We start from the raw sequence: 10,166 nt of genomic DNA, 5'->3' as shown, positions 1-10,166 counted from the left end.
AGGGAACCCCGCATGTGTTGCACATTCATTTTATGCTTGTTGCTGTTCCCCACATGTTCAGTGGTCATATGTGCGTGTGTGCGTGTGTGTGTATGTGTGTATCTAAGTGTTTGAGTGAATCCACTTATATTTAGCCTTCCTTTTGAAGAGGACTGACGCACTTCGACGGGAATCTCGTGGTGCTAAATCTTCAATAGAGGAGAACTTCCATCACCCGCCCTCAGCCGCCTCACCCTCAGCTATTTTCTTTACAAACACCAAAAACGGCTTTATGACACAAAGCTTTTCTCTCTCTCTCTCTCTCTCTCTCTCTCTCTCTCTCTCTCTCTCTCTCTCTCTCTCTCTCTCTCTCTCTCGTCGCCTCCTACTTTGGTTTATTTCGGTTCTTGAAAACCCCTTTCCTCTCTCTGTTCGCCTGCGTGAATGTTTTAGCTCTCTATTTTTGTCTGTTTGTGCCTTCTAGACTTGAATCTCTCTCTCTCTCTCTCTCTCTCTCTCTCTCTCTCTCTCTCTCTCTCTCTCTCTCTCTATCTATATATCTATCTATATATATATATATATATATATATATATATATATATATATATATATATATATATATATATATATATATATATATATATATATATATATATATATATATATATTATATATATATATATATATATATATATATATATATATATATATATATTTTAAACAGATGCTAATTTCGTGTGTATAAAGATTATATTCAAACAAGGGAATCAATAATATTGCATCGTTACGCAGGTAATAACAGTCACGTGTAACGTGTCACCGATAGAATTCGGTCATCGTAAGTCACTAACGCATTACGCAATTTTTTTTTTCCCCTCGCCAAGTGTCTGCAGATGCTTCATTTAACCCAGCCCACATCAAGGTCACACCTGTTAAGGATATGTGCAGGTGTTGGTCTCACCTGGGTCAACTGGTGTTATTTTGAGAATCAAGTTTTCCGTTTTTTTTTTTTTTATTTGTTTGGGTGTTTTTTTTTTTTTATCAAGCATTTTTACTGTACTCTAGATCATTGGAGTACATTTTAGGCTTTAAGTAATTCCTAAGTCATTTATTTACATAACATATTCATTAAATAAAATGGCAAAAAGCCTTTGAAATATAGTTTTATGTTTCTTAAGTAGTTATAGATTCGATTACTTTTATACCTGTAATTCATGTTTTGATTTTTTAGTTATTTTTTATGCCTGAGATGTAATATATATATATATATATATATATATATATATATATATATATATATATATATATATATATATATATATATATATATATATTATATGTATATATATATACATAAATATATATCGGATAAATCTCAGGTATAAAATTATAAGTAAAAAATAAAAACATGATTTAAAGTTCTCGAAAGACGTAAAAAGTAATCGAATCCATAACCACTTAAGAAATATAAAACTATATTTCAAAGGGTTTTGTTTTTGTAAAGAATATATTATGTATATAAATGACTTAGGAATTACTTAAAGCCTAAAATTCATATATATATATATATATATATATATATATATATATATATATATATATATATATATATATATATATATATATATATATATGTATATATATACATATATATATATATATATATATATATATATATATATATATATATATATGTGTGTGTGTGTGTGTGTGTGTGTATGTATGTGTGTGCGCTTGCACGTATTGTCTTGCAGAAGATGGAGCAGCATTGATTACTAGGAGATTGCTTTTCTCGAGTAACTTTTCCTTATTCATCACTGTTTTGTCGTAAGTAATTCTTGGAAGTCACTTTTCCGCGGCTTGAGTAAGTTTTCGTATCTTTTCATTCCTCTACTAACTTTTCCCTTGTCATCCATCTCATCCGAGGCGTCACCCACCTCAGAACGCATGAATTCTTCACTCGCCATGAATAATCATCCACGTTTTCACAATATCTACTACCCTGGTCTTTTATTTTCGTTTTTTTTATATAGTTTTTTCTCTAGATATCGTCTGCATTCACAATTGATCACCTTCGTTACAATTCAGAAAGTATCAGAGTTGATTATTGCATTTCGATTCCTATTCCTGATGTTTTCCTGGGTTAGATCTCTCTCTCTCTCTCTCTCTCTCTCTCTCTCTCTCTCTCTCTCTCTCTCTCTCTCTCCTCGGGGTCAAGTTTTTCTATTGGAAGTAAATCAAACCATCTGTTGCATAGCTGAGTTAGAAGAAGCGTATTTTTCGCTTATGGTTAGACTTCTGTTTTTTATTATTATTATTGTTATCGTTAGTAATAATAATAATAATAATAATAATAATAATAATAATAATAATAATAATAATAATAATAACAATAATAATAACAGAAGCGTCTTCACTTCCACGAGCTCCGTCATAGAGATGACCTTTGTACGTTATACGTTCAGCCCTACAAAAATACGAGCGGAAAGTTATGTACGTTGGTTGGTACACACGCACACAAGCCTGAATCACTTTCATGTAAATCCCGTTTTACTCGACTGTGGTGGGTCGCAACGAAGGTGGAGAGCCTGTAAAGCACCGGAAGGGTAACACCTCTTGGAGCCATTCTCTCATACGAAGAAAGGCTTATGGGATTATATATATATACGAGTATATGTGTGTGTGTGTATACAAACATAATATATACTATATATATATATATATATATATATATATATATATATATATATATATATATATATATATATTTATATATATATATATATTTCTATATTTCTGAAGCGAACAAGTTTTACCTCTTATATCATGTTCTGCAACAGCTAAATCAGCATTTGTAGACGGTTGTCAAAATATGTCATTTCCAGACTGAAATATCATATCCAGGACATTCCATAGTTTCCATCAGGTTAAGGAAGAAGTTGCGTCAAGAACTTTTGCTTGCTTGTCCGTGTCAATCCGAAGTCCACAGATTTATTAATCAGCATTTATCAGAGGATCCCTATATACTGTGTTTCTCAACCTGAGGGGCACGCGAGCCCTAGGGAAAAGTTAAAAATTCTCTAATTTTATTCGTTATTTTCTTAAGAAGAGTCGCTAAGAAGCAGTGTCACGTATCTCGCTAATTTATCACCAGAAGAATAAAAACACCCTTTCTCTTTCTCCCTTTTTTTTATTTTCTTTTAAATCCGGGAGGGGACGTGGTAATAAAATGGTCAAGAACCACTGCTATATGAGATTCAGTGGCGATATTTCCGTAAGGTTTTGACTGGAGTACAATTTGAGATAAGTAACACTTACAAATGCGAATTGTGTGAGTGAATGTTTTATTAGCTGTAACAAGCTCATTTCGTTTTCTTAGGGAATACAGAAGAGGATATAGATTTTTGAATAGAAAGTAACTGGGGAAGATAAGCACCCTGGTACACATATGTATGTATGGAAATCATGCATTCGCTTTTATGTATTTCACTGTATCCAGATATCTTAATAGACTGTTTGTTCTCATTTGCCGTAGATATATATATCGAGTCGTTTTTAAGCTAAATCTTGTATGTATATATATATATATATATATATATATATATATATATATATATATATATATATATATAGATATATATATATATATATATATATATATATATATATATATATATATATATATACACACACATATATATATGATATACAGTATATATTATATTTATATATGTATATATATTATATATATATATGTATATATATTATATATATATGTATATATATTATATATATATATATTTATATATATGTATATATATAAATATATATATATATATATATATATATATATATATATATATATATATATATATATATATTTTACCTGTTCACCGAAACGATTGAAGTTGAAGCAAAAGGAACTGCACTAAGTGCGGAATCATACGAACCGTCTGCCTTCATGAATAAAATTGCATTTGCATCACCGAAGTAGATGATATGACTGCTTGTTCTTTGTAAAAATATTCATATTGCAAATTGGGTTCTTTTTTGATTTGAGCTGCTTTCGTTTTTTGATTTCGGATTTATGTGTCTCTCATTTTTGGAATGAGAATGATTGATTTCAGTCATTGGTGGAATTTTTTTTTTTTTTTTTTTGTTTTTGTCTTTTGTGCTTGCTGATTGGATGAGTTGTGAAAGCAGGTTTCTCTTTGTGAATGCACGTATTCTTATCAGTGATTTTTTTTTTGCCTAGTTTTGTACGTGTTACGTACTAGTGGGCACACACGCCCACGTATACATACGAACGTATACATTCATATATATATGTATGTTTATATACACACACACACACACACACACATATATATATATATATATATATATATATATATATATATATATATATATATATATATATATATATATATATATGAGCGCCATTATTAAAATACAAATAACCAAAGGCTCAGACTCAAATCCTGAGCAGGACAGATGCACTTATCAAGTGACATTCACCTTGGGAGTAAGTTTTTACAAGGTAAAGTGAAATCGATATGAAGTTTAAATATTTGAGATATATATATATATATATGTATATAGATAGACAGATATAGATAGATAGATAGATATATAGTATATACATAGAGACACTACAGGCAATACTAATATCAAGGTGACCTTCATCTGTACCGAGTTTATGATTTCAGTTTTTCACTGAAAAACGCGACACGTAAGTGGAATCCAATAACAAAGGTAAGGCGTAACTTATCTCAAACGACATAAAATCTGTAATTCCGAAAATATATATCGCATTGATTACGCCTCGTCCACCACTTGAATTCATCCTCTCCTAATCAAGTTTTAAATTACTGCAAAATGTAAATAAGGGTGAAGTTTTTGAGCGGAATAACGCACACCTCCGCTCTTGAATATTCTCGGTCCGGTGCGAGGCGTATAAAGCGTATATCAAACAATTCGCTCTACTCGTTCGCACTGGTTTTCGCGCAGGAATTCGAGTCGTGTTTTCGTGTACTGTAGGCATTACTGCGAGGTGCTTTGTAGCGTCCGTTCGACCCCTAGCTGCAACTCCTTTCATTCCTTTCCTCTTAATTCCATCTTTCTTCCCTCAGCCCTCTACTAACAGTTGTTTCGTAGTGCAGCTGCGAGGCTCCCCACCTGTTATACCTTTCACACCTTTTAACTGTCGGTTTCGCATCCAGTGCTGAATGACCTCATGGGTCCTAGCGCTTGGCATTTAGCCGAAAAATTTTATAGTCCAGTTCCTGTCTTTTCGTGAAATGTGCGTTTTGATTTTTTAGTTCTGAAGTAATGCGTGTTTCCGCAGGTGACTGGCTACGTTGGAGGCTTATTAATAATTGACTGTATTGATGTTATCGTCTGTAGGATTTCTGTAGGATTTAAGTGTTTTTTGCGTTCGTCTTTCTGTTAGAATATCGACGTTTTTCGTCTGTTTCCATTTCTCTATAACTGTTCCATTTCTGTTTAACTGCCGAATGTCTTATTATTACACTTGTGATTGATAATATTTGCCATATTTGTAATAGCGTTAACAATTATATTTCTTTTTTTTATACTGTTTTATCATATTTGATATTTTTTCTTATTTTAGACATTTTCCATCTTTTTTCTCCATCGTTTATCTCCTGTCTTCCTGTCTGGTTACCTGCCGTCATTCACAATTTTATCGGATTTATCAGAAGTCCCCTTCATTACTCTCTCTCTCTCTCTCTCTCTCTCTCTCTCTCTCTCTCTCTCTCTCTCTCTCTCTCTCTCTCTCTCTTCTGCATCGTACACATTTCTTCTTTTTATGCACCTCTTCTTCCTAGGGTTATACCTCTTTTTTTTTAAGTTTATTTTTTCCTTTATTAATTATTCTTTGTCATTTTCGAATATTTCCTCAGTTTTATCCTTCATCCACCCTTTAATTTTTGTGCCTATTTCCTTTTGATCTTCTCGTGTTTTAATTTTCCTTCTCGTCATCACATTCGTCGTGTTTTCCCTTGTAATTTCTCTCATTTTTACTTAATTTTTATTTTACTTCTTCAGCTGTCACTCTCATCACATAGATTCATTTCTCTTTTCTGGGTCATCTTCTGTTTGTGTACGTTTCTGCTTATTTTATTTCTTGTTTGTTTGTTAGTTTCTATTTGCCACATTAATCTTGACGTTTGGTTTTGTTCGTAATTTCCCTTTTGTTTCCTTTCGTTCATTTTATGTTTCTTGAATTCGTTCACGGGCTCTTATTTACAATTATTTTATTATTCTCATAAAAGGCTTCGATGCTTCTCCTTCTCTTCATACAGCACTCTCTCTCTCTCTCTCTCTCTCTCTCTCTCTCTCTCTCTCTCTCTCTCTCTCTCTCTCTCTCTCTCAACATACACACAAAGCACTCTCTCATTTCCATCATACACATGTATATACACTCACTTACAAATGCATTGGCCTCTCTCTCTCTCTCTCTCTCTCTCTCTCTCTCTCTCTCTCTCTCTCTCTCTCTCTCTCTCTCTCTATAGTGTTTAGTCATTAGTTAAGAATCCCAGCTGGTTTAATCGTTAAACCCTTTCGCCGAGTGACTGGCTCTCCGGGTTCCACGCTAATCGTTAGGGCCCTCTATCTAAACGAGTGGCTTCCCAGGCTCTGCAGTGATCGGTAAGACTTTTCACTGAATGCCTGGTAGCCACTTTATTTGAATGACTGGCTGTCCGGGTTCTGGATTAGTTATACCCTTTAGCTTGAGTGACTGGCTGCACAGGTTAACTGGTTATTGATAGACACTTTAACTGGATGACTGGCTGTCTGGGTTTCTTGTCATCTGGCGGCCACTTTACCTGGATGACCGGATTTCCGTTTTTCTCGAGTGATTGGCAGTCCTGGTTCTGACTCAATCGGTAGGACCTTAAATTGGATGATTGGCTATCCAGGATACGAATTTATTGAGAAACACATTCTGACTGGCTTTCAGGGATCTGCGTCTGTCGATAGACTCTGTAACTGCATGACTGGCTGCCAGGGATAGTGGTTTATTGTTAGACTTGCTGAATGACTGGCTGTACGTGGATTTGCGTTTGTAATTTGACCGTGTATCTGAGTGACTGGCTGCCAGAAGTTTTAGCTGTTTAGAAGAATAACAAAATATATTTAATAGTTAATGATTTTTTAGGCTGAAAGGGAATGCTTGTGATAGATAAAATGATACGAAAGGGAATGGTTGTGATAGATAAAATGATACGAAAGAGACTGATTGTGATAGATAAAATGATACGAAAGGGAATGGTTGTGATAGATAAAATGATACGAAAGAGAATGATTGTGATAGATAAAATGATACGAAAGAGAATGATTGTGATAGATAAAATGATACGAAAGAGAATGATTGTGATAGATAAAATGATACGAAAGGGAATGATTGTGATAGATAAAATGGTACGAAAGGGAATGATTGTGATAGATAAAATATAGATAAAAAGATATGAAGGGAATGATTGTGATAGGTAAAATGATACGAAAGAGAATGATTGTGATAGATAAAATGGTACGAAAGGGAATGATTGTGATAGATAAAATGATACGAAAGGGAATGATTGTGATAGATAAAATATAGATAAAAGATATGAAGGAATGATTGTGATAGATAAAATGATGCGAAAGAGAATGATTGTGATAGATAAAATATGATGCGAAAGAGAATGATTGTGATAGATAAAATAATACGAAAGAGAATGATTGTGATAGATAAAATAATACGAAAGAGAATGATTGTGATAGATAAAATGATACGAAAGGGAATGATTGTGATAGATAAAATGATACGAAAGAGAATGATTGTGATAGATAAAATGATACGAAAGAGAATGATTGTGATAGATAAAATGATACGATAGAGAATGATTGTGATAGATAAAATGATACGAAAGAGAATGATTGTGATAGATAAAATGATACGAAAGGGAATGATTGTGATAGATAAAATGGTAGATAAAAGGGAATGATTGTGATAGATAAAATATAGATAAAAAGATATGAAAGGGAATGATTGTGATAGGTAAAATGATACGAAAGAGAATGATTGTGATAGATAAAATGATACGAAAGGGAATGATTGTGATAGATAAAATGATACATAGATAAAATATAGATAAAAAGATATGAAGGGAATGATTGTGATAGATAAAATGATGCGAAAGAGAATGATTGTGATAGATAAAATGATACGAAAGAGAATGATTGTGATAGATAAAATAATACGAAAGAGAATGATTGTGATAGATAAAATGATACGAAAGGGAATGATTGTGATAGGTAAAATGATACGAAAGAGAATGATTGTGATAGATAAAATGATACGAAAGAGAATGATTGTGATAGATAAAATGATACGAAAGAGAATGATTGTGATAGATAAAATGATACGAAAGAGAATGATTGTGATAGATAAAATGATACGAAAGGGAATGATTGTGATAGATAAAATGATACGAAAGAGAATGATTGTGATAGATAAAATGATACGAAAGGGAATGATTGTGACAGATAAAATGATACGAAAGGGAATGATTGTGATAGATAAAATATAGATAAAAAGATATGAAGGGAATCATTGTGATAGGTAAAATGATATGAAAGGGAATGATTGTGATAGTAAAATATAGATAAAAAGATATGAATGGAATATTGTGATAGATAAAATGAGATGTAAGGGAATGATTGTGATAGATAAAATGAGATGTAAGGGAATGATTGTGATAGATAAGAGAGAATGAGTGTGATAGATTTAAAATGGAATTTTGTAATTAGGAATTAAGGTAGTGAACTGAGACTGATTTTATGAGCAAGACCACATTGAATTTGTAACTTTACTGACTGACTACAAGTATTGGTGTAAATTTTTCTTAATTATTAATTCCATGCTCTCGAGAAACCGGAATAAAGAATCTTAAATGAAATTATCACCCTTTTTTTGACTCCAGAAAACATAGAGATTTGTCAACATTTTCGTTGTCCCAAGTTGAAGATGCACCCTCCTCTTAAACCAAGAAAGATCATGGGACTCCGGGGAAACAGGTACTTGGGAGAGTTACTCAGCCTTCCTCTCTCTCTCTCTCTCTCTCTCTCTCTCTCTCTCTCTCTCTCTCTCTCTCTCTCTCTCTCTCTCTCACGCATATTTTTTGAAGTTCATTACTTTTGTTGTCTCTTGCTTCTTTTTTTATTTGACTCACGATTCCTGCAGTATTCTCTCTCTCTCTCTCTCTCTCTCTCTCTCTCTCTCTCTCTCTCTCTCTCTCTCTCTCTCTCTCTCTCTCTCTCTCAACAAACACACGCACATTTTTTGAAGGTCATTTGCTTCTGTGTTCTTATGTTGTTCCTGCTCTCTCTCTCTCTCTCTCTCTCTCTCTCTCTCTCTCTTAAAGGTACTTTTACCTTAGCCATTTTCATGTAGTTACTCTTAGGTACGTCTTGTATTAACTCTCTCTCTCTCTCTCTCTCTCTCTCTCTCTCTCTCTCTCTCTCTCTCTCTCTCTCTCTCTCTCTCTCTCTCTCGTTGCAACCTTTGTTTTTCGTTTAATTATTTTTTTGTATCATCATCCCTCCACATCTTATCCACAATTTTCCTTACACGTAATTCTCTACGTGTACCTTTCTCATTTTCCCCTGACCTCTATTTCCTCTTCCCGAATCTCTCTCTCTCTCTCTCTCTCTCTCTCTCTCTCTCTCTCTCTCTCTCTGGCGTCTGTTTTCTTATTCCCACCTGAGCTCCTTAATTGTCTCGCAGGTGAGAACAATAAGTTGCTGAAGAATTTTTCCCCGACATTCGACTTTCTCTGGCAAAGCTCACTACAGGAATGCTTTCATCTTTTACTTTCTCTTTCCTCTTTCTTCTTTTTTTCTTTCTTTTTACTATAATTCTCAGGAATTATTTCTCTTGCTTTTGATCTTTTTTTTTTTATTATAATTCTCAGGATTTATTTCTCTTGCTTTTGAGATAACCCATTTTTATATCTTTTCTCTGTATAATTTTTATTTTTCCTTCTTTTGTTATTTCGCTTTTCCTTTTGTACATTTCTCTAAGCATGGTCGGTTTTTTAAATTGATTTTCATTATTAAAATTTTCCTGTTTGAAGTGGTTAAGAATTTGTGGATGTATTTAAATTTAATGTTTGTATTAC

This window comes from Macrobrachium rosenbergii, chromosome 26 (assembly GCF_040412425.1).
Source record: "Macrobrachium rosenbergii isolate ZJJX-2024 chromosome 26, ASM4041242v1, whole genome shotgun sequence".
In the NCBI taxonomy this organism is placed as follows: domain Eukaryota; kingdom Metazoa; phylum Arthropoda; class Malacostraca; order Decapoda; family Palaemonidae; genus Macrobrachium; species Macrobrachium rosenbergii.
Note: the sequence above shows the minus strand (reverse complement) of the source record.